Source organism: Balaenoptera ricei, chromosome 3 (genome assembly GCF_028023285.1).
Source record: "Balaenoptera ricei isolate mBalRic1 chromosome 3, mBalRic1.hap2, whole genome shotgun sequence".
Lineage (NCBI taxonomy): Eukaryota > Metazoa > Chordata > Mammalia > Artiodactyla > Balaenopteridae > Balaenoptera > Balaenoptera ricei.
In genome coordinates, this window is record NC_082641.1 from 84,705,271 (window position 1) to 84,731,754 (window position 26,484).

The window sequence follows — 26,484 nt, forward strand, 5'->3', positions numbered from 1 at the left end:
GTGACCTGGAAGATAAAATAGTGGAAATAACTACTGCAGAGCAGAATAAAGAAAAAAGAATGAAAAGAATTGACGACAGTCTCAGAGACCTCTGGGATAACACTAAACACACCAACATTTGAATTATAGGGGTCCCAGAAGAGGAAGAGAAAAAGAAAGGGACTGAGAAACTGTTTGAAGAGATTATAGTTGAAAACTTCCCTTATATGGGAAAGGAAATAGTTAATCAAGTCCAGGAAGTGTAGAGAGTCCCATACAGGATAAATCCAAGGAGAAACACGCCAAGACACATATTAATCACACTATCAAAACTTCAATACAAAGAAAAAATATTAAAGGCAGCAAGGGGAAAACAACAAATAACATACCAGGGAATCTCCATAAGGTTAACAGCTGATCTATCAGCAGAAACTCTGCAAGCCAGAAGGGAGTGGCAGGACATATTTAAAGTGATGAAGGGAAAAACCTACAACCATGATTACCCAGCAAGGATCTCATTCAGATTCGACGGAGAAATGAAAAGCTTTACAGAGAAGCAAAAGCTAAGAGAATTCAGCACCACCAAACCAGCTTTACAGCAAACGCTAAAGGAACTTCTCTAGGCAGGACACACAAGAGAAGGAAAAGGCCTACAATAACAAACCCAAAACAATTAAGAAAATCGTAATAGGAACATAAATATCCATAATTACCTTAAATGTAAATGGATTCAATACTCCAGCCAAAAGACATGGATACAAAAACAAGACCTGTATGAATGGATACAAAAACAAAACCTGTATATATGCTGTCTATGAGAGACCCACTTCAGACCTAGGGACACATACAGACTGAAAGTGAGGGGATGGAAAATGGTATTCCATGCAAATGGAAATCAAAAGAAAGCTGGAGTAGCAATTCTCATATCAGACAAAATAGACTAAAATAAAGACTATTACAAGAGACAAGGAAGGACACTACATAATGATCAAGGTATCAATCCAAGAAGAAGATATAACAATTGTAAATATTTATGCACCCAACATAGGAGCACCTCAATACATAAGGCAAATGCTAAGAGCCAGAAAAGGGGAAATTGACAGTAACACAACCATAGCAGGGGACTTTAATACCACACTTTCACCAATGGACAGACCATCCAAAATGAAACTAAATAAGGAAACACAAGCTTTAAATGATACATTAAACAAGGTGGAATTAATTGATATTTATAGGAAATTCCATCCAAAAACATCAGAATGCACTTTCTTCTCAAGTGCTCATGGAACGTTCTCCAGGATAGATCATATCTTGGGTCACAAATCAAGCCTTAGTAAATTTAAGAAAATTGAAATCATATCAAGTATTGTTTCCAACCACAAAGCTATGAGACTAGATATCAATTACAGGAAAAAAATCTGTAAAAAATGCAAACACATGGAGGCTAAAGAATACACTACTTAATAACCAGGAGATCACTGAAGAAATCAAAGAGGAAATCAAAAAATACCTAGAAACAAATGACAATGAAAACACGACGACCCCAAACATATGGGATACAGCAAAAGCAGTTGTAAGAGGGAAGTTTTTAGCAATACAGTGCTACCTCAAGAAACAGAAAACAACTCAAACAACCTAACCTTACACCTAAAGCAATTAGAGAAAGAACAAAAACACCCCAAAGTTAGCAGAAGGAAAGAAATCATAAAGATCAAATCAGAAATAAATGAAAAAGAAATGAATGAAACAATAGCAAAGATCAATAAACCTAAAAGCTGGTTCTTTGAGAAGATAAACAAAATTGATAAACCATTAGCTAGACTCATCAAGAAAAAAAACTGAGAAGACTCAAATCAATAGAATTAGAAATGAAAAAGGAGAAGTAACTACTGACACTGCAGAAATACAAAGGATCGTGAGAGATTACTACAAGCAACTATATCCCAATAAAATGGACAACCTGGAAGAAATGGACAAATTCTTAGAAAACACAATCTCTTCCGAGATTGAACCAGGAAGAAATAGAAAATATAAACCGACCAATCACAAGTACTGAAATTGAGACTGTGATTAAATATCTTCCAACAAACAAAAGCCCAGGACCCCATGGCTTCACAGGCGAATTCTATCAAACATTTAGAGAAGAGGTAACACCTGTCCTTCTCAAAACCTTACACAATATAGCAGAGAAAGGAGCACTCCCCTACTCATTCTACGAGGCCACCATCTCCCTGATACATAAACCAGACACAGATGTCACAAATAAAGAAAACTACAGGCCAATTTCACTGATGAACATAGATGCAAATATCCTCAAGAAAATTCTAGCAAACAGAATCCAACAGCAAATTAAAAGGATCATACACCATGATCAAGTGGGGTTTTATCCCAGGAATGCAAGTATTCTTCAATATATGTAAATCAATCAATTTGATACAACATATTAACAAACTGAATTATAAAGACCATATGATCATCTCAATAGGTGCAGAAAAAGCTTTCGACAAAATTCAATCCCCATTTATGATAAAAACCCTCCAGAAAGTAGGCATAGAGGGAATTTACCTCAACATAATAAAAGCCACATATGACAAACCCACAGCCAACATCGTTCTCAATGGTGAAAAACTGAAACCATTTCCACTAAGATCAGGATCAAGACAAGGTTGCCCACTCTCACCACTGTTATTCAACATAGTTTTGGAAGTTTTATCCACAGCAATCAGAGAAGGAAAAGAAATAAACGGAGTCCAAATTGGAAAAGAAGAAGTAAAGCTGTCACTGTTTGCAGATGACATGATACTATACATAGAGGATCTTAAAGACGTTTTCTAGTAGAAAACTACTATAGCTAATCAATGAATTTGGTAAAGTAGCAGGATATGAAATTAATGCACAGAAATCTCTTGTATTCCTATACACTAATGATGAAAAATCTGAAAGAGAAATTAAGGAAACACTCCCATTTACTGTTGCAACAAAAAGAATCAAATACCTAGGAATAAACCTATCTAAGGAGACAAAAGACCTGTATGCAGAAAACTATAAGACACTGATGAAAGAAATTAAAGATGATGCAAACAGATGGAGAGGTACACCATGTTCTTAGATTGGAAGAATCAACATTGTGAAAATGACTGTACTACCCAAAGCAATCTACAGATTCAATGCAATCCCTACCAAACTACCACTGGCATTTTTCACAAAACTAGAACAAAAAAATTCACAATTTGTATGGAAACACAAAAGACCCCGAATAACCAAAACAATCTTGAGAAAGAAAAATGGAGCTGGAGGAATCAGGCTCCCTCACTTCAGACTATACTACAAAGCTACAGTAATCAAGACAGTATGGTACTGGCACAAAAACAGAAATATAGATCAATGGAACAGGATAGAAAGCCCAGAGATAAACCCATGCACATATGGTCACCTTATTTTTGATAAAGGAGGCAAGAATATACAATGGGGAAAAGACAGCCTCTTCAATAAATGGTGCTGGGAAAACTGGACAGCTATATGTAAAAGAATGAAACTAGAACACTCCCTAACACCATAAACAAAGATAAACTCAAAATGGATTAAACACCACAATGTAAGGCCAGACACTATAAAACTCTTAGAGGAAAAAATAGGCAGAACACTCTATGACATAAATCACAGCAAGATCCTTTTTGACCCACCTCCTAGAGAACTGGAAATAAAAACAAAAATAAACAAATGGGACCTCATGAAACTTAAAATCTTTTGCACAGCAAAGGAAACCATAAACAAGACAAAAAAACAACCCTCAGAATGGGAGAATATATTTGCAAATGAAGCAACCGACAAAGGATTAATCTCCAATATTTACAAGCAGCTCATGCAGCTCAATATCAAGAAAACAAACAATCCAATCCAAAAATGGGCAGAAGACCTAAACAGACATTTCTCCAAAGAAGATATACAGATTGCCAACAAACACATGAAAGAATGCTCAACATCACTAATCATTAGAGAAATGCAAATCAAAACTACAATGAGGTATCACCTCACACCAGTCAGAATGGCCATCATCAAGAAATCTGCAAACGGTAAATGCTGGAGAGTGTGGAGAAAAGGGAACCCTCTTGCACTGTTGGTGGGAATGTAAGTTGATACAGCCACTATGGAGAACAGTATGGAGGTTCCTTAAAAAACTAAAAATAGAACTACCATACGACCCAGCAATCCCACTACTGGGTGTATACCCTGAGAAAACCATAATTCAAAAAGAGTCATGTACCACAATGTTCATTGCAGCTCTATTTACAATAGCCAGGATATGGAAGCAACCTAAGTGTCCATCGACAGATGAATGGATAAAGAAGATGTGGCACATATATACAATGGAGTATTACTCAGCCATAAAAAGAAGTGAAATTGAGTTATTTGTAGTGAGGTGGATGGACCTAGAGTCTGTCATACAGAGTGAAGTAAGTCAGAAAGAGAAAAACAAATACTGTATGCTAACACATATATATGGAATCTAAAATAAAAAACAAACAAAAAAATGGTTCTGAAGAACCTAGGGGCAGGACAGGAAAAAAGAGGCAGATGTAGAGACTGAACTTGAGGACACGGGGAGGAGGAAGGGTAAGCTGGGACGAAGTGAGAGAGTGGTATGGACATATATACACTACCAAATGTAAAATAGATAGCTAGTGGGAAGCAGCCACATAGCACAGGGAGATCAGCTCGGTGCTTTTTGACCACCTAGAGGGGTGGGATAGGGAGGGTGGGAGGGAGACGCAAGGGGGGGAGATATGGGGATATATGTATATGTATAGCTGATTCACGTTATAAAGCAGAAACTAACACACCATTGTAAAGCAATTATACTCCAATAAAGATGTTATTAAAAAAAACACCAAAAAAACAATAATAATAATGGTACAGATGAACCAGTTTGCAGAAATAGAGACACAGATGTAGAGAACAAATGTATGGACACTGAGTGGGGAAGGTGCCGGGGGGTCGGTGGTGGTGGTGTGATGAATTGGGAGATTGGGATTGACATATATACACTAATATGTATAAAATGGATAACTAATAAGAACCTGCTGTATAAAAAAATAAATAAAATTCAGAAATTCAAAAAAAAACATTAAGTGCAGATAAAATTTTTAAAAACCCAAAACAATAGTAATAATTACTAAGTTTTATTTATGGCTAACTCTGTTGGAAAGTTCTCTAATAAGTATTTATGAACTATCTCATTGAATAGTCACAACAACACCAGGAGGTATATATATTTTCTTCATTTTACAGTTCAGGGAACTGAGGTGCAATGTGAAACACTGATGTACAGGGAGAGAGACAATAACTTCCTCCTGCTATAATACTATACTACACTGATTATGTAGACAATATTATTGTACTAGTTATATGTTACTTCATAACAAAGCAGCTAAAATCAGTAAAAATCTTACACAGTTTCTGTTGGTCAGAGATTTGGGAGCAACTTAGCTAGGGGGTTCTGGCTAAGGGTTTTGCATCAAATTGCAGTTATGGTGTAGGCTTGGTCTGCAGTTATGGTGTAGGCTTGGTCTACAGTCACCTGAAGGCTTGACTGGGAGTGATGAATTTGCGTCCTAGGTGGATTACTCACATGCCTGGCAAGGTTGTTCTGGCTCCTGGCAAGAGGCCTCAGTTCTTTGCCATATGGACCTTTACACAGAGCTGCCTGAGTTGTTTCCTCCTTACATGGTAGTTGGCTTCCAGAGAGAATGATTGGAAGGGGAGAGGGAGAGGGAGCAGGAGAGGGAGAAGGAGAGAGAAAGACCTTTTATATCCTAGACTTGGAAGTCATACTCTGTCACTTCTGCCATATTTCTTTGTTAATATGTTATTTCATTTCGCTTGTTAGAAGTCAGTCACTAAGTCCAGCTCATATTCAAGGGCAGAGCAATTAGTCTCTACCATTTTTTTTAATTGAAGTATAGTTGATTTATAATATTGTGTCAGTTTCAGATGTACAGAAATGTGATTTGGTTTTTTATATATATATTATATTTCAGATTATTTTCCATTATAGGTTATTACAGGATATTGAATATAAGTCTCCACCTTTTAAGGGGAGGTGTGTTGATGTGTAGGCATATTTTAAAATCACGACAAGGGCATTCCATGTTCATGAATGTTATAATTTAGTCCAATTTGACTTTTAACTTGCTCTTTACACATATGTGTGAAAAAATATTCTCCTCATAAAGAAACACATCCAAGTCCTTATTAGGAAGAATTGAATCTGCCTACACCTTGTGCTAGAATTATGGGTATCAAACAATCATAGCTTTGATGTTTACTTCACTGTACTTTGGAAGCTAATTTTTAATTTATAAAAATGACAATTTTCTGTGCCTTTGTGGCTATTTTTGATATGTTTTCCATTTTTCCCTTGCTATATAGAAGTCAGTCTCTGTGGTACATTCATCATCCTTGAGTTACATTCCTAGGTAAAATGCAGTTTACAGACTCCAGCTCTGCACACCTGTGTTCAAATCCCAACCTCACCACTTGGTTTTGTGACCTTGGACACATTGATAGTCTTAAGTCTCAATTTCCCCTTCTGTAAAATGGGGCTAATAATAGTGCACGTGTCATATGGTTGTGATGATTAAGTGATGTAATTTCATGTAAATTGTTTAGCACAGTGCTTGATACATAAGTGTTCAATGTAGTTTATTTGTTTTTTTTAAGTTGAAGTATAGTTGATTTACAGTGTTGTGTTAGTTTCAGGTATAAAGCAGAGTGATTCAGTTATACATATATGTGTGTATGTGTATGTATACATATTCTTTTTCAGATTCTTTTACATTATAGATTATTACAAGATATTGAATATAGTTCTCTGTGCTATACAGTAGGTCCTTGTTGTTTATCTATTTTACATACAGTAGTGTATACATGTTAATCCCAAATTCCTAATTTATCCCTCCCCCCACCCCTGCTGTTGTTTTTCTAATTATCTCATAACAGAACTGGTATAGTATCTGCCAAAAGATACACTGACATTGGTATTTTAAAAATATTTGACTAACAGATGATATGAGACCACCAACCTCTTTCTTATGGGTGTTACAGTATTTTTAAAATGCCACCTTTTTATGAATGAAGCTTTAAACCAATCATTTATCAAACACCTGACTTTCAAGCACCTGATTTTCAAAGAATTTATCCATATTCCCGTAGGGTCAGGCCAAATGACTTGATTGACTTCGCTATTCCCCTTTAAGGTCAGTTGGTTAATGACAGTAAAACACTTAATTGTGGTAGAGTCACAGGTCAAACTTCCCAGCTCACTCCAGTTTTACTGAGAATTTGCCTTTTGTTTTCTCTTTTCAGCCTTGTTCTCCATTAAGTGGATCTCAGATGATTGTGTTATCAATCACTGTGGCAGCACTTACTCTATATGGCCAATAATATGCTCAGAAAATCATGTACTTTCCTTCATGATACAGTTCTGTAGCTGTTTTCATTGTATATGATAAGCAAAGCAATATGCAAGTTTCTATGCTGAGAAGTGGAATGTACCAAGACATGGAATTGATTCTCTTTTATAAATTCAGGAATTATTCAAAGTATTTAGTTCTTGGACTTTTAAAGACTGTGATTCTTGGATTGACTCTCAGGAAAAGTAAATAATTTAATTATCTGAATTCATATATGTGTGTGTGCTATTCTTTCTTATTATGAACATTACTATTTAATGATAACATTGGAATATTCTGTTTTATGGAAAGTAATGAATCATCCAGCTATCTGTGAAGGCAGGATATGATGGATGTGAGAGTCCACAGAAGATTCTGTCAGGTAATTTGGCTTCAGTTTACCTCTGTCAGCCCAGTTCAGTGCTTAAAACTACATATCTCTTTAGTATATAAATGGGTATTACTGTCCAAGGTAGGCTGTGCAACTTTTTACATACAGGCTGTTTTTCCAGGGAAAGTAGTGGGAGGGAAGAAAACTTTAAAAGTTTTTTTCCTTTGGTTGTTTTATAGAGATTCTTAATTCCGGATGTGCATCAGAATTATCTATTGGGCTTTAAAAAAATCCAGATGCCAAGGTTCCATCCTAGACTTAATAAGTTAGAAAACCTAGAGGTAGGGAACAGAGATAGGTAAAGTTAAAAATCTCCATTGTTCATTTTAATGTACTCTTAGGTTTAACAGTAATCATATATGCTGAAGTTTTGTTGGGAAAAAATAGCAGTAGTCACTTGGCAGTTTTCTTTTTACCTAAAGCATAGACTAGGAATTAATGTAGTATCCAGTATACAGTAAACAAGCTCTGTCATGGGTAGGAATTTTGAACAGAGCTTCAAAGCCAGGCTGAAGGAAATAAGGAAGTCGTAACAGGGAACCTCTCTGTTTCCATAGCTTGGGTTAGAGTAATTCCTTGGAAAAGCTCTGCTCTTACAGGAAATCTAGTAAATCAATTCTGAGCTGCATTTCAATTCTAATTTTGACAAACTGATTAACATTTCATTGTTTTTTTCCTCATGTTCGATTTTATAGACTTCATGATTCAAAATAAGGTTGTAAATGATTGCATTTTTGTGATAATTTGAACTTTCTGTTTAGAATCTATTGGATTTTATAATCTTGCATAGGGTATTTGGTAATTTCAAGGTTTAAAATCTCAGAATGAATAATCTGTTACATTAATCTTACTTTCAGCTATAGTCCTTGAGGATAGTTGCTATGTTCTGCTCACAACTCTGACTCTAGTTATGTTTAGTTAGCTCCCTATTTGTCTTTACCTCCAGCATCAGCACAGTGTTTGGCACATGTTTGGATGTTAATATCCATTGAATGATTAAACCCCCAGATCTACCCAGTTTTTACTCTGTTACTCTACTTCTTTTGGCCTGATAGAAATGCATGACATGTTTTATTATAGCAGGTTTTTTTTCTTTTAATACCTGCTGTGACCATCAGTACTTTTTGGAGCATGAAGAGACATACCCACTGAGAAATGAGTCCCTTACTCTGTTCCCTTTGCTACCGCACATGACAACACCTCTCAGAGAAGTAGTTTTAAGCATTGAACTTGATATGTTAATTGGTTTATATTCATGAACTGGACAAATTCCTTAAAATCATCACCATCCTGCTCCTCACAACACAGTGAGTCATTTTGCACTTACATTTTCGGGTGCCAGAATGCATATGTGTTACTCTGGAAGAACATTTTACCTTTTGTGAAAGATGGCTTGGGAGAATTAAATGTGTGTGAAGTGAATGAGAGTGACAATAAAAATTATTTTTGGAAAGCTTGCCTTTAAAAACTAGTTTTTCAACAGAAAACTTTAGCAGTAGAATATATGTAGCTTTTTATAATTTTTAAGTGATTTTGCATATTCTATCATGTTTAATATATTTAATCTTCAAATAACCAGGGATAAACTTAAAACTTTACATTTGAAAGATTAAACAGTGGAGAAAGCATTGCGACTTTCTTACAGCAGTTCATAGTTTTAATAATTTCTATCATTTAATAAAAAATGGTAATGCCTCAGGAGCTCTGCTGATTGCTTTATATAATATCTCATTTCATCTCACAGCAACCCCTTAAAGTAGGTATTATGAATGGGGAAACTGAGGCTCAGAGCAGGTACCTTAGTAATTAATTGAAGACCAAGTGTCACAATAAGTGTATGAGATTGGCTTCAAGTCCATTGGAGTTGAAAGTTCTTGTTCTTAAGCACACTAACATGCTCTGGAGCTTGAATGCAACTTTCCTAATAATGAATTAATTTTCCCCATCATATCATACTTTCTTTTTATCACAGCCACTATAGACCCCAAATCAATGAAGACAATGTAGATGTACTGGCCACATTTATAAACTGTAGCTTTGTTTTAGTTAAAATAAATAAAGCATTATAAAATTTATACAATAATGCCTTGTATAATGAATTTTATTAATGATACTAAAAATAATTATTTGATAAGATTTTACTGTCTTACTGCTCCTTAGTTTGCAGAACAATAACTTGACTATTGTTTGCACTGAGATTTGTTGTTTTATAAACTATACTACTCAGAGGACAAATATTCACTCTGACCAAATAATATCTTTCCTCTATCCCGTGCATACTATTATACACAGTTGTACTCTAAAGAAATCCTTTTGGATTATCGTGATATAAGTAGCTAGTGCATCAGAAAATTCACATAGCCATGGAAAAGAGCATAGCCATGGAAAAGACAAATAGGCTGGTTTTGAGAAAAATCCATCCTTTTTTTTTTTTTTTTTAAAACAGGTCCTCACAGTCACCCCTCACGCGTTGCATGGCTGGATTTGCAGTGCTTCTGTAAATGTGCTGTTTCTCTTTGTCCAATTTACTGGTCAGATGACTGTGTCATAAAACCACCATCACCGCCTCCACTCCTGGTACTAATTAGCACCCTGTTTGTCAGCTTCAGTCCAGTGGTAAGGACTTGAGTGGTTATAAATACTGTAATACTTTTTCACCTGTGAAAGTAGCTGTTCCAAAGACAAAGAAGAAAGCACAGCAGGCAGGAAGGCTGCATTATTGCCACCTGAGCTGTTCCTTTTTCTGGACAATTTCAAGCTTTAACATCTGTTCTGAACACTGCATTTATTAAACTAAATAACAAAATACATTCATCTGTATATAATAGTCCTCCCAGGGGATACAGAATGGGGTTTCCCTCTTTTTAAAAAAAGTGAAACACAGTTGACAGAGTCTGCTGTCTGTTTAATGTCAAGAAAAGCAGCCTCGGATATAGGAAAGGAACATATTAGGAAAGAGTTTTTTCCCCTCTTTGACTGTGGTGTGACTGCTGCTGAGGATATGCTTATGTGTATTCTCCTACAATTTTTAATTACTGGGTTTAATTGTTGGCAGGTGGATAAGAGTTCTGTTACATGTAATGTTTAATTGTTTATCCTTTGCTCTTTGTTAGAAATTGAATGCATTAGTTTGAAAATGAGACTCAAGAGGTCTGTTGTGGTAATGTGTTCCTTTTCCTGCTAGAGGACAAAATAAACTCAGATTATAAAGTTCTAATTCTTGCAAGGTCAGAAACTTTCCTCACAAATAGAAATCACATGACTACCAATGAATATGTAGGTCACACACTTAACATTCTTAATAAAAGTAAAAAATGTGAGGAAAATATAGCCATTTTTAGAGGGATATAAAAGTCCATTCTGAAATCAATGTAGAGAACATCAGTAAATATTCCAACTTTTCTCTCTCTATTATCACAGTTATGACTTAGACCTTCTTTCTCTCACCTTCCCCTCTTTCCTCCTAGTTTCTTAAAGACTTCATCTAGATTCTGAATGGGCTTTCTCCATTTACAAGGCTCTCACTTAGCCCTCCCATGCCCTAAAGCCTCAATGGTCTGTAGACCCTAACCTCTAGCAGGCTGTGGAGCTCAAAGGAGGTGGCTTGGTTTTTAGAAAAGGGACTGAAAAAGTGAAAAAGTCTAAAGGGTTTCAGAGAAGTAAAAATAGACTGGTTATAGATGTGTAGAGGAAGTCTCATGAAAGATGTGATTCTAGGTTATGAATGATCGTGAAATGTTGGAGGTAGTGGAAGATAACACTTAAATGGGAACAGAAAGCTAGGGGGAGGTGGAGAGTAGGCCTTATGGAAGATGAGAAATAATATTGGTGAACCCTGGAAGAAAATATACTCTGAGGATATTGGTGAAGCATTTGAAATGAAGGAAAGAAGAAAAGGAATGTTCAGTCAGTACTTACTGGTCTTGTACCTACATTAATGCTGTCCTTAGTGTGCCCAGGGTGAATATCACATGATGCATAGATTATTTCTCATGTGACTCACATATGATCATACATTTTTGACCCATCTATGACTACTGGCTCACCTGTCCAGTATCTAAGTGGCAAATGAGAGCTTAACCCTTTGTGAAATTATGCCTGTGGTGTGAAATGCAACAAAATTACTGAGTGGTATGAATTGCTACTTTGAATTTGACAAAAAAATGTCTTTTATTTAGCCAAGTTAAGGAAGAAGTGCTACATTTCACTTGCAAAGAACTTCTAATGGTGAGTGTTATGAACCCAGTGGAAAAGTCAAGTTTGCCTGCAAAACACTTATTTATATTGGTGATTTGGATTGCTAACCTATTGTAAAGTGGCTTTTGTTTGTTTGTTTATTAATAGGTACAGGAAAAAACTTAGATCATCTAACTAGATTTTTTCCCTGTCAGACCAACACTGACCATTAATTCACATTCTCACAAAGTTCTCGTTCAGTTTGAAATGACTCAAGCTGATTCCTTTAGTATCTGCCTCCATATCTTTAAAGAACATCTGTATATTATACTTCATGTTAAGACATTATTTAATGAATTTTCATTAGTAAAGGTAAGGATTTAGTTCTCTTTCACCTACTACACATACACGTTTCCATTCATCCATGCTCCCAAAATATTATGGTATAAATTTGGGTATTTTCTCTCAATTTTTCCTGTATTTGATATATTGTTCCCAGAATATTAATGTAAACATTCCCTCTCACACTGGACAATAAGGGAAAAAAAACTCACAACATTTACAAATGCAGCTGCCCTTTATATAACTCTGGTTATGCGATATTCACCTAACCTCAAACTTTACTCTGGATATATATATATATATTTTTAAATTAATTAATTAATTAATTAATTTTTATTTTTGGCTGTGCTGGGTCTTCGTTTCTGCGCGAGGGCTTTCTCTAGTTGTGGCGAGCGGGGGCCACTCTTCATCGCGGTGCGCGGGCCTCTCACTGTCGCAGCCTCTCTTGTCGCGGAGCACAGGCTCCAGACGTGCAGGCTCAATAGTTGTGGCTCACAGGCCTAGTTGCTCCGCGGCATGTGGAATCTTTCCAGACCAGGGCTCGAACCCGTGTCCCCTGCATTGGCAGGCAGATTCTCAACCACTGCGCCACCAGGGAAGCCCCCTGGATATATTTGTTTTACATGTTTTGATCTACTGTATTGTTTGGAGTATCATTAAAAGGCAAGGTGAGTTGGTTTCAAGACAGCTCTGACAATGCTAAGAAATCTAGCATAATTCTTCTAGCATAGAGAAACAAGTATGCTGAAGTGTCAATTGCCAACAACTCAAGAGGAAAAAAATAGTTTAGATCTTAAACATCCTGGCATAAATAACACCCATAGTATACACAAATCAGTAATAACATATTATTTTTGAAATGAGATTTTATTTAATGAATGTCAACAAGAATTTAATCCCTATATTTCATTGAAAGATGTTTCATCCATTTGAATAAATATTTTTTTCTTCTTAATTTGTGGCTTTAAAAAGATTTTGCAGGCATTAGAACAGCTGCCAATGTTATAAATTATGATGTACACTAAGTAGAATTGCACTGAGTATTTAAAAGGAAAAAAAAAAGAAATGTACACACACCTTTAAAGTATTAAATTGTTCAAAAAAGGCATTCTTCTTGTTATCACTAAATGCATGTAAAACATTATAAAATGCTGCCTAAAGTTATTGTCTGTTTGGTTACTTTGGAGGGAAACTTGTGAGTGGTTAAAACAAAACATTTTCTGTTTTGTTTGCAAGATGTTTCTCTGTTATGGCTGCTCTTATTAAATAGCTAGTTTTTGTGTGTAATGTGTATGTGGGAATTAGTGATACTTGAGAGATTAGAGACTGTTCAAAGACATAAAAGGAAAAAACTTTCAGGAATTGATGTTAAAATAGCCTGAAAACTCCTGATACTGATGTTTTTCAAGAATTACTTTCAGCATTTTAGACTTCTGAGTCAGTATATCTACACAGAAAAATAATCACTCTCTAAGTTTGGTTCTCCATGGCTTTATCCTACATCTACCTGGTTCAAGGGAACAAAATACTTCTTTGTTGATACAAATGGATTAATATGAGTTAACTAGAGCAACAGTTCTGCTTAAGACAATCCCAGTATGGGAAGAGCTAGATTTCACTTTTTTTCGAAGTTTTTCTATTTAGTAATGACTTTTTATGCATGGATGGAATTCAGTTAGAACTACAGAGAAGGTTTGATGTACAATATTTGGAGCATAGTGGGGACCAAAGCAGACAAGCAATTATTCCCTCATTTATCAAGGAGGTAAATGATCTTTGCACCTCCTCTATGTGGATCACAATTGAGAGCCAAGAGGTGAAAAAATAAGGCTTGTGTATTGCCAACATACATGTTCTATAGGTACTAAAGCTCATGAATGGTATTTGTGGGAAAGGTTCTTAGATTCTTTTATAGCAATTGTTTAAGTTTCTATTATTGGATTATTAAAAATCCAATAGGTTCTTTTCTGATTTCCACTTCTACTATTTCAAAAATATTTTAAAAGAAGGGGAAGGGCAGATAGCTACATGCAGGTCAGCTGAAAGGACACTGACAGTCTGCAGGTGAGGGAGGATACAGGCTGATAAACCTCTGTGATCCCTGAGGGTAGCACTGCACAATTCAGAATAATGATGGTGCTGATAACAATAAAAATGGTGATGATGATAAAATAATCATGGTGATGATAAAATAATAATGGCAGGGGGCTTCCCTGGTGGCGCAGTGGTTGAGAATCTGCCTGCCAATGCAGGGGACACGGGTTCGAGCCCTGGTCTGGGAAGATCCCACATGCCGCGGAGCAACTGGACCCGTGAGCCACAATTACTGAGCCTGCGCGTCTGGAGCCTGTGCTCCGCAACAAGAGAGGCCGCGATAGCGAGAGGCCCGCGCACCGCGATGAAGAGTGGCCCCCGCTTGCCGCAACTAGAGAAAGCCCCCGCACAGAAACGAAGACCCAACACGGCCATAAATAAATAAATAAAAATTAAAAAAAAATAATAATAATAATAATAATGGCAATGATGAAAATGGTAGTCATTGTAATGGCTTTAATTTCCTGAGTAGTTTCTATGAGTCAGGATTTGCTTTATGTGAACTTTCATACCTGATCTTTATGATAAACCTATGGAATATGTATTACTGTTGCCCCCATTTTATAAATGATGTAACAGAGGCACAGAGAAGTTAAGTCATTTGCATAAGGTCACACAGTTAAATGAGGGAGAAGCAGAATATGCACTCCTACAGATATGTTATGCTCTACTGAATAACTTGCATTTGATGACTCTGAGTCATCAAGAAAATGTTAAATTGTGTTCAGCATTTTTGGTTAAGAAGATAGAGAGAACTGTAGCTTGATTAGAGGGATAAGTGTCAGTTTTCTAGAAGAAAACTTATTCTCTTTTATATAAATGCAAGTGTATGTGAGAGACAACTAAACAAGGCCCAGCGACAAACTTCTTGAGGATAAGGAGAAAATGGGAAATGTGCATTCATTACAGGCTTTAGTCAAATCAGAGGGGTCTGATGAATGACATTTGGGAAGCCTGAGACAGGGTAGATATTACTACAAAGCCATTAGGGGCTGATATTGAGGATTTATTTGAGGATAGTGAAGTCTTTCAAAACTGTCCAAGGCAAAGTTTGTTTGTAAAAGGAAAAGCAATCTTGTAAGCATAGATGAATTAGAGTAAAAATCAAAGGTACTTGAACAAAGTACCCTACCTCTGGGTACAGACAATGGCACCATTTTTTTCTCCTATGAGTGAGTACTGTCTTAGGTAATTAAAGAAAAAATTAGTCAATGTGCCTTATCAAGTGTCAGTCTCCATAGTGTGGGTGGGTCTGCTTATGACGAGAAAAACCACATAAACAAGTCATGCTATCTCAACCTCAAAAGTAGGGCTGATCTTCTTTGACATAATTGATTTTTATCAGTTTAAAAAAATAATCAGTGATTTATTAGATGAAACTTGGTGCTAGTGAATCAAGAAGCACATGACTGTTAACTCGGATGACAAATGTGTTAAATTGAACAGATCATAAAAAATTAGAAAGATAGCCAACAAAAGCTAAAATTAAGTCAGTGGGAAGTGGCTACTTGCAAATATATTAATGACCAAAAATTAACAATGTGTATATGATTGGAAAAAGCCTGGCTTGGAAGAAATGTGGCTGGAGATTACCTGACAGAGGACTGTAAAGAGAAATAAGAATCCCAAACCTAAACCTTAAATACATACATGAATTTATAACAGCCATTATTAAAAGTTAATTTAGTTCTATTTCTGATGGTTTCATTGATGAAGTTAAACCAGAATTGAAAAAAGTCCCCAGTCAAATATTCAAATAAATATCAAAATAGTAGCTGAATTAGAACACACAAAAGAACTGTGTTAAAGAACTGTGTTAAATTCCCAAGTAGTCACACTTCCTCAAACATTTTAAAAAAGTTTACTATGCATCTTTTTCATGACCATAATTTAAATGATGATTTTTAAAAATGAGTTAGTGCTCCAGAATGGAATATAGGAAACTTAAAGTCAGCTATTCAAGGTAATTGCATGTTCCATTTTTTTTAACATGTTGTAGGATTAATTTACAACCTTTCTTTCATATTTTACACCTTTTCCTCACTGCTTTGCAATGTACTTTCACTTTATATGCTATGTTGTTGTAGAGACTATTGTTTTTTTAATGTTCTCAGGTTGAATTGTGGTGATTTATGTTCATAAATAGGCCAAAGTCATAAAGGCATGATTTAATACATTTTCTAAATAACATATGACATTATATAGTTATATCTTAAGTAAATCAATGCATAAACAGTGATTCTTGTGTGCTATAGAGTCTTTTGTGTAAAACAATGCAATAAAGATTTATTAAAATCTAAATTTAGTTTGGTTCTAAATGTCTTAAGCCTGGAATTTATTTTGTGGTAAATGGACTTGAGATATTATTTTTGAGAGAAATTTAGACATACTTAATGATATCCCAAATAGTATCCAGAGTTTGAAAACAGGTACTTGAAGTTTGGGAGTTGTTGAAGTCATAAAACAAAATATTTACACACACACTGGTACACAGATTCCACTGTCTCATGCTACTTATTTTACGACAGATGATTTATTTGTACTGGGCGTGTTTATCATGTGCAGCGCTAATAAAAGCTAGATAGAATAGGGAATAATTAGGGGGACAGTTTCTTTTTTCTTTTTTGGAGGAATTTTTAGGAGGAAGTATGTTGATGGTGCATCAAAAGGTTCCTATTATTTTTGGTAAAGTTAGATCTGAAAGCAACATATATATGTTGGATTTAGAACATACACATTGCACATGTGGATTTAGAAATAATATGGATTATATCCTTATCATAGACAATAATATATTTAGAGTTGTAGTCCTCAGTTTCATTCAATCCATGCTTCCCCTTTTTGTCCATGTTCCCTATTTATAATAATATAATTCTTCCTCTGATCCTCCAGATTCTGCTGCACTTCTGCAACCTATCTTGTGAAATACTAATTTAAAATGTGACTCTGAAAACAGTGACTCATTTTTCTTTTGGGAACCACCTTCCCTTCTTTTAGTTCATGCAGTTTAGTTGAGCTGATTCGAATCTAACCTAGGGAGTCGGGAGTGGCTCATATGGATTTTTTTATTCCTAGTTTCAGTTCAGAGACTGGTACATGAAGAAAGTAGGTGTACAAGATTCAATTCCAGGAAGAACTTTGGCATGAACTAGAATGAAGAAGCTCTTTTCATTTATTTGTTTGTTTTTGTGGGATTGCTTTCTGTTAGGATAATGCAAGGCTGGAAGTGTCAGTACTCACAATATAGAGAGGTCATGCTTAAATTATAGCTGGTTCAAAGCAAAGCTGAGCCAAGAGAGGCAAATGATGAACTATTGATCATATCATTTGAGCCCCTGGGTCCAACCATGCCTGAAGCTAACATTGACTCTGAAATTTTCAGTCATAGAAAATTGCAAATTAATGCCTCCCCCACTTTTTTTCTTTGCTTTAGTGAATTGAGTTGGCTTTCTTTCCATTGCAAGCAAAAACATCCTAATACAGAAATGACTTGTGGGAATATGCACATTCCACTAATTAATTCTTTACTTATCTGTCATATGTATATAAAATGCAATATAATTTTCCTCCAGCTCGTTACCTCTCTTACCACAAACTCCCTAGCACCATGAATACTGATTACATATTCAATAACCATAATATAAATTATACTCGGAGTACAAACAATTACGTTCTTCAGATTGGATATGAACAATCATGTCCTCTTAAACCAGTGTAGTTAACTTATTATCCTGTTTACCTGTAACCTCTTTATCATTGAAGCTGACACTGTTCTTTTGTGCTCACTTTATGTTTCTCCTCTTAATTCATGTTGTAACTGTGGCTTGAATATTCTATTCTATATTCTCTCTCTGTTTCTACAACTGGGTTTATGTTTTTGATGTGTTTTTTGACTTATAGCTCCCTTTCCTTTCTCATATCTACTATGTCCCTCACTACTAACCCTTAACTCACCCCTTTGTCCCAGCTGCTCCTTTGCTGATTCTCTTCCTCCCTTTTCTTTTTCCCTCCACCAATCTTAAAGCATCTTCAGGACATACATGTATGAAAGGAGTTTTGTGGACTAGATATCTTTGAATTTCCTGGTATCGTGTCTTAGCACACAGTAGGCATTCAATAAATGTTATTGAATTAATATAAACTTACCTTATTAATATAGCATTGTAGAGTTCTAAGAAGATTACTGCTGTTTCAAAGCTGCCTAATTTATGTGCAGAAAGCAGATTAGACAAGGAGAGAAGTGAGTTAATAATCTTACCTTCAACATATAGTTAATTTTGATACCTGTTAATTACTCACTGCTGTTTGGAAGGTAGTAGCAGACATGTCTCTCTTTTTAGTGAGGTTAGGTCTCCCAACAAATGCACTAAGAGCTAAACAGTGAGACTCCAAATGGTGGTAAGCAATTGTTTATCTTTCAGTACAAGTTCCTGTATTATTTCATTCATTTTTTAAAGTTTATGAGACTCTGGGGAGATTATTAAGAAGAAAAGGCGGCCATACCTTTACATTGTAATATTGCTGCAGTCTGTATTTCAGATACTCTCCCACGCTCATTGACTGGGTTCTGTCCTATGTAGACCTCTAATGGCCCAGCTTCTCATTTCCCTCAGTCACTATTCATTCTGCCTGCACTTGAATCTTGACTCAGGTTAGAATTTTCATCAGTCACCTTTATATAGTCCTAATACCCTAGCTTACCTTGTACCTTAAACCTATAGCCAGATCTGCTGTGTCTGGATCAACCCCTGGCCAATTTATCATTTTTTATGCTCACAGGCTATCAAATAGATGTGTTGATTTGACTTGCTGTGACCTCTAATTTACTTTTTAACTCATTGTGAGTACCAAGACTTTTTATTCATGTATCAGTTTCCTAGTAACAGTTTTTATCAGTTTCTATTGCTTCAATCCTTTAATCTCATCTCACCAGCCTCAGTCCTGTCAGATAGTCTTACCCACCGTTTCATGAAAAGGATAAAGGTCACCACTTTAGTCACAACTTGGCCCATCTACTGTCTTTACTACTCACAAGTACCCTTTATTGATATTCATCTTTCTTCCTTGCTTCCTTTTCTGTTTGAGGAAGATGTGCCCTGTCTTCTTTTTAGGGCTAACGGCAATCCATTTGCTCCTCGAAGACCCTGCTCACTCTTGATCTATAGCATCTTCAGTCTTTCCACCTCCAAACTTTTCCCTATAACTGCAAATGTACAAAGGTCTCACCTCCCTTTCACCGTTGCCAAAATTTTGGATTCAGAATTAACAACCATTGTCTCTTCATAATTATGTACTCTGAGCCACTATTTATTTAGCTTCGCTATCTTGAGTCCACTGAAACCCTTTCCTTAATTCGCTGACAGGGATCCTGTGCTCCCTCCAACTAATTTGCTCACTTTGCTAAAATAGTTCCATGGTTAGAATTCCTTTTCATTATCTAAAATTTCTATGACTGGGAAAAGATACTCTTAGAAGCTACCACAAAGCTTTTGCTAAAATTTCCAAGCATCTGTGATAAACAGAAATATTAACTCACTCCTTCTTGCTTTGAAAGATTTCCTGCCTTTGAAGGGGGAAAGGTGATATTCATTAACTTCTAGATGAGATATAACCAACATATTGGTCTGTGCTATTGAATATCTAAAGTGTGTCAGAACTGAGCTAGGCTTAAGCATTGCCTTAATGAAAAAACAGTCTCTACTCAAAAGGATCTCACAGCTACCCTATGCATTAGGGCATTAAGCCTAGCTTCAGCTCATATCTGAAAACTGTAACTAGTTTGAATATGTTTTTTTTTAAATTAAAATACTCCTATTCATGGAAGCTAAGTAGATGTTTTATTAGTATTCTTAAAATCATGGCAAGCTTAACCAAAATCAGTGACCCTTTTGGCTCAGCATGTGAAATTTATTTTCCATGATGTATTGCCCCTTATCCAATTCTAGAATATGGAAAAATCCATGTTAGTGAGTTTATAATTACTTTATGACTTACTAACTTAATCAAAATCATATCCATTCCTATTTGAAGGTTTTCAATAAAAGAATCACGTATGCTGTAAAGAAAATATGTTAGTTACATATTACTCTATTGCCTGATGAAAATACAAACAAATATAGGATCCTTCAAATGAAGCATGTTTACCCAAATACACAGTTATACTATTTCTATATCTTTAATAGATTATTGTTGGTTTCAGGTGTTATGGTAGGTTAAATATGTAATATTACACCAGGGCATCATATTCATGGAGAACAGGAACACTCACTCTGTGTGCACCAGGCACTGAACATTTGTTGTAAATGCTAGGGCTTGTATACCTCAGTTTAAAATGTATATGCACTGTTATTTATGAGTTCTCCATATATTGTTTAGTTTACAACCATCACTAAAAGAACTACAGTGAATAGTGAGACAAATTTAATTTTTTCCCCTTGTAATTCAGCTACACTTCTTTGTGAAGAATTATTATTAATTTATCTGATAGCTTCAAATGATTTAAAATGCTATTTTTGATAAAAATCGTATTTTATACACAACAAACTAGCTGTCCTAAATTTTCGTGCATTCTTTGCATGGGGGTGTGAAAATACCTCTTTTATATATTATATATTTAAATATATATGTGTATATAACTTGCTTTCTCTTATATTACTCTTTAAAAATTGTCGAGGTTAGTTTTAAATGAACTATGTCTTCCCATAGAAGAGCTTAAAAACCTTCATTATTTTATAACACTCTATTGAAACACTTTCCATAATAACTCAGAAATAAACAAAGCTTGAAGAGTTACATTATGGATCCTAAAGAATCTGAAATATGGCTTCTTCTTATTTCATACTATTTTGAGAGTGATGTGCGCCAACGTACAAGTCACAGAGCTTCTTCATAGTTGGGACTCTTTATGCCCTACCTAGTGAGAATATTTGTGGGGATAATGAAGTCATATCTGCCACAGAAATCTTCCACTATGTTCATTTTAAGATTTTGAAGAGTTTTCATTGTGGTTGGGGTTGGATTTGGAACACATGCAAACTTTTTGGCCTTTATCAAGTGTAAGGTTTCAATACTTAAGCCTTCCTTAGGAGTCTGTGGTTCTTTGGGGTGTAAATTTGATTTCAAAGATAGCTTGGCACAGGAGTGAGGCAAAGTCTTTATGTAGGTGTCTCTGCCTCACTAGAAATCTGATTGCCTGCCTTGCATCCTACATAAATACTTTTTTAAAATTTTTAACTGACAGTCACTTTCCCTTGAACTCCTTTGGACAACAAGTCCTCTGACCTAAACCCTGATGCCATTTCTTGTATGTTTAGGGGTCTAATGAGGCGTTTCTAGTATGTCTGAAAAATTCCTAGAGTATAACATCTTTGAAATTATTATTTCTCCTGACAGGAACATAATGTGAATACATGATTAAAAAGGCTGGTCCAGTCTTTGAAATATCTAAATATATATGGAGGGGAGATAAGAAAATGATTTTCAAGGAAGATTCTGTATTCTTCCTTGTGCACTTAACCAATTCATAAAAATAGCTAACACTCACCATTCTGTTCACAGAACATGCCATCCTCTGCCCAGGACCTGCTGAACATGGAGGGCTAACCGGCTGCTAACCTGCTCTACTTGCCTGGTATGTTTGTACAGTTCTACTACCAGTTGGCTTATATGCTTACCACAGTGTATTCCCAAACCAATTGTATTGATTATTATTATAATTATGTAATCTACTTGATAATCTATGAATTAATGTAGTGTGAGTGTGAAAAAAGTTGTTTCCATGATAACTAATTAGAATGCTCTGGAAAGGGTTGATAAAGGTGAATTGCTAAAAATACTGTGTCTGCTGTCAAATTAGGTGTGAGCAAGCCAAATATAAACAATTGGAGTGAAAGTTATTAAATGTAGAGTTTTTTGATAGCATTTAAAAATTCTTGCTTGAAAGACACTAAGAAATTATATATTATGATTTTATATGTATGGCTAGTGAAAGAAGGAAGATGGGGAATTACAATCAGATCCATACTTTCTTAAGAAAAGACCTTGTCCTACATCAAAAGTATTAGATAATTATTGTGTTTTATTTGTCACATAAAGTGAAGTATTTAAGATATTATGTGCATTTTCCTTGATTTCCTACTTTTTCAATTATCTGACCAATCACTGTTCTAGGTAACTAACATAAGACCCTATCTACTGTAAATGCTTTGGTCCAGGTAACTGTGTTTTACTGCTTATTTAACATTGGAATCCCCAGATCCCCACAGTAGGAAGCAGATTTTTTGCTTGATCAAGTTGAATTTCCTTAGTGTAATGGAGCTTCCTTCTGAATGGAGCTTCTACTACCTTCCCAGCATCTTCCCCCACCTTTTCCCCATACATCTGAAGCTACAGCCACATCTGACTGCTGACTATTTACTAATCATGTCGTAGACTTTTTGCCTCTGATCACACTGTTCGGGATTCCATCAGGCTGTCACCCACCTGATCCATCTGCTTTGTCCACTAGCAAAGTTCTTTTCAGATATTCCAGCTCATATATTCACCTCCTCTGTGTAATCATCCCCGCCGGGAACTCCCTTAGTTTTAGTCCTGTAAAAGTAAGTACTTTGTTTTAGCACTTATCACTCACACTGCAAGATGATTTTTTATGCAGCATTTGTCTCAGCCAGAGTCTAAGCTCCTTAAAGGGGAAAGAAACCATGTATTGATTGTTTCTGTATCCCCAAATCCAAGCAAATACTAGGTATTTGGTAATGTGTGTAGAATGAAGTAACAAAGAGATCGAATTTGTATCAAATTGAACTAACAACTAGAATCTTCAGAGAATAAGGCCTCCCTCAGAAGCTAGTGAACTCCTTGGTCTTTATACCTTAAATTACCTTTTCTCTTTTTCCTTTTACCATAGAATTTATCGTCTCAACTTCTATACCTCTCATTAATCTTAAACATGCTGTATTTCAATTTCAGCCCCTACAAATTTATGGGAGATTTTTAAGAAAATTGTAAACAACTACTGACAGGGAATTCCAGAAGGAATTAAACTATCAGATGGTGGGTTTGACTGGATTAAATTTAAGGTTCCCTCTTGCCCTGATATTCTGTGAGTTATCTTTCAGCAGGTATTAGTTCCCTCACAAATTATGGTGCCCTTCACATTCCGCCATATGGGCTGTCATCTATTCTACTCGGTAACCATGACTCTCTTGTGGAGCCTCTCTTTCATCATCTCATTAGTGATAAACAAGAGCAAGTGGGTTAAGTGCCCACTTACCATTCTACCTACCTCTTAAATCCACAGCCAATGAGATGGACTCTCCAGAATGGGAAGTTGGCTGGGCAGATGGCAGGGCTTGCTTATATATTTGCACATAGTACTCTCTACTGTCTGAGATTAGCAGAATGATAAAACTCTGTGTGTGTGTGTGTGTGTGTGTGTGTGTGTGTGTGTGTGTGCGTGTGTTTCCTCCTCTGCAGCCATAATCTACTTGAAACAGAAAAGGCAGTGTACTTCTCTATGTATAAAGGAAGTAGCAGGGAGAAAGTAGAGACAGATTCAAGTACTGGGTCACATCCTACTGTCAAATGTATTCAGGTGGACTGGGGTGAAGATGATCCAATGCATCTATCCCAGTTATGCCTGAGCACAAAAGTTGGCAGCAACAGATCTGACATAGGGTGAGCAGTTCTCTAGGACTAGGTGGGGATGGGGACAGCAGAATATTAAGAACTCAAGGTGAATGTCAATTTCTGTCACAAGTACTGTCACAAACTCAGAGATTTCCTTACTAGCAAAGAGTAGCAGCTTTTTTTTTATTGGTGTCCCCAGTAGGACTACTGAGATCATGGAAATTACCTAGGTCCCAGTATTTATAACAACCAATACTCAATGTCATGATACCCTATAGAGAATTCTGCTAGTTCTGGTCAGTGGGTGATCATTTCATTTCTTTGCTGATTATTTCCTAAGGACATGCCATGTAATTATATTATACCGCACGTGGTTTAAAACTCCGAAATCTTGTTTTTTGTGATTATATGTGGCTAATAAGTTTATTTCTCTAAAGCTATTTCATTGGGAGAGATTTGGTTTAAGATTTTAGCACAAAAAGTGGTAATTTACCCATATGCCTTTCTATTATATTTACAGAAACAAAGTTATTAAATTAGTTTATGCAGGGCTCTGAAATTTTACCCTTCGTGGGGCTAGAAAATACACATTTTTTAAAAATTAATTAATTTATTTATTATTTTTGGCTGTGTTGGGTCTTCGTTTCTGTGCGAGGGCTTTCTCTAGTTGCGGCGAGCGGGGGCCACTCTTCATCGCGGTGCACAGGCCTCTCACTATCACGGCCTCTCCTGTTGCGGAGCACAGGCTCCAGACACGCAGGCTCAGTAGTTGTGGCTCACGGGCCCAGTTGCTCCGCGGCATGTGGGATCTTCCCAGACCAGGGCTCGAACCCGTGTCCCCTGCATTGGCAGGTGGATTCTCAACCACTGCACCACCAGGGAAGCCCGAAAATACACATTTTGAAGTAGCTTCCTGGAAATCTGTATAATGCTGTCATCACAAATTGTGTGTGAGTGTGTATGTGTGTGTGTGTGTGTGTGAGAGAGGTATAAAAAGAAACAAAATGTAGTAGATCAACCATCTATAAAGTGAAACAGGAACACTTTCAAAACTTAATAAAAAACCCAGTTGAGGGTATGTGAGCTAGAAGCACAGTTATATCTTTTAACCCCACAAAATTGCATTTCATTTCAAGTTCTTGTCTAACAAAGATACATATATCAGACACTTAAAACGAAAACTGACGTTAGCACCAGCTGTTGGATGAAGGCATGTAACCATCCTTCTTAAGTTTAGCAATGTCTGTAACCTGCAGTTAGCTGTGAGTGATTCAATGTCCTTGAATTAGAGAGTGAAACACTCTGGTAGATAAAATTAATTGATGATATTTAGGTATATGATTTAATGCACCAAAAAATGAGTCACATGGAAGACAGAAATTAATACATATTCATAATGAAATTATCCCTTGGCTCATTGATGGCAGGGAGCAAAATAATTCTGGGATTGAGAGGAATTCAAGTTAGAGCTGAGGGAATTTGCCAGTTACACAATTACCTTGTGGCCTGGAAGGGCCAGTGTCTTGCCCTGGGCAATGCTATCACTCTCAAGTATTCCAAGGCCCTAAACAATTCACTCAATTCTCTTCCAAAATTGTATGCATAGATGATAATCCAGGGGAACTGGGGAGCTCCAGATGCCCTATTATTAATATATGGCATACAATATTTCATTCATAAAGTAATGACTTTGGTTCCTTGGACGCTGAGCAAGAAACTAAAACAAATGTGACTACACTTTATAATTAGTGACAGATCTCTCCTTGCTTCCTTTTGGTATTCACTGTGATATCATTAATCAGTGCTGAACTCTTGATAATAAATCTTAATGTTCCCAAGAATGCAAAAATGCATTATTCCTCTGTTGTCCAGTATTCTGTATGCAACACTCTGTTAAAAACAACTAGAAGGTTCTAGGAAAAACATTTAGTGTAAATTCATATATTCAACTATTTCACTTTTGACACCATGATTACCTTGGGATCTCATTAAGAACTATGACGATTACTTTGCCATTTGTCTATTGTCCCTGGAAGGAAAATAAAATTCCTTCTTATCAATTTTGAACCTGTAGTCTAGGAATGTTTGCTTTTTCAATCTATGTATTATGAATATACATATTTGCCTGTTATAGTGTCTATTCCAGATGATGGACATAAAAAGGGAGAAAAAAATTATGTCCATTTGATCCACTTCCTAATGGGAACATTATCCATCTGTTCTTAATAAACTGTAATCAACCCTACTTATTTTTGATTTTTTTTCTAAAAGAAACTGACAAAGACAAAATAAAAGAGACATTTAGAATTTGAGAAAAATAGCTTCCTCATCATGAATCTCTACTAGATCAAATTTGTACCATGTCACAGATCACATCATGAAAGCAATATAAACAGATTAAAATAATACTCGCACAATCTGCAA

General features: G+C 35.9%; 1 long non-coding RNA gene across 2 annotated transcripts in view; it reads left to right on the top strand.

Annotated features, from left to right (window-relative positions):
- Nucleotides 1-26,484, top strand: part of LOC132362411 (uncharacterized) — a 315,964-nt gene that overhangs the window by 150,690 nt on the left and 138,790 nt on the right. For both annotated transcript variants that reach the window (XR_009502364.1, XR_009502363.1), the window contains one exon: nucleotides 21,991-22,063. This is a non-coding gene — a long non-coding RNA (uncharacterized LOC132362411). The remainder of the gene's footprint in view (nucleotides 1-21,990; nucleotides 22,064-26,484) is intronic.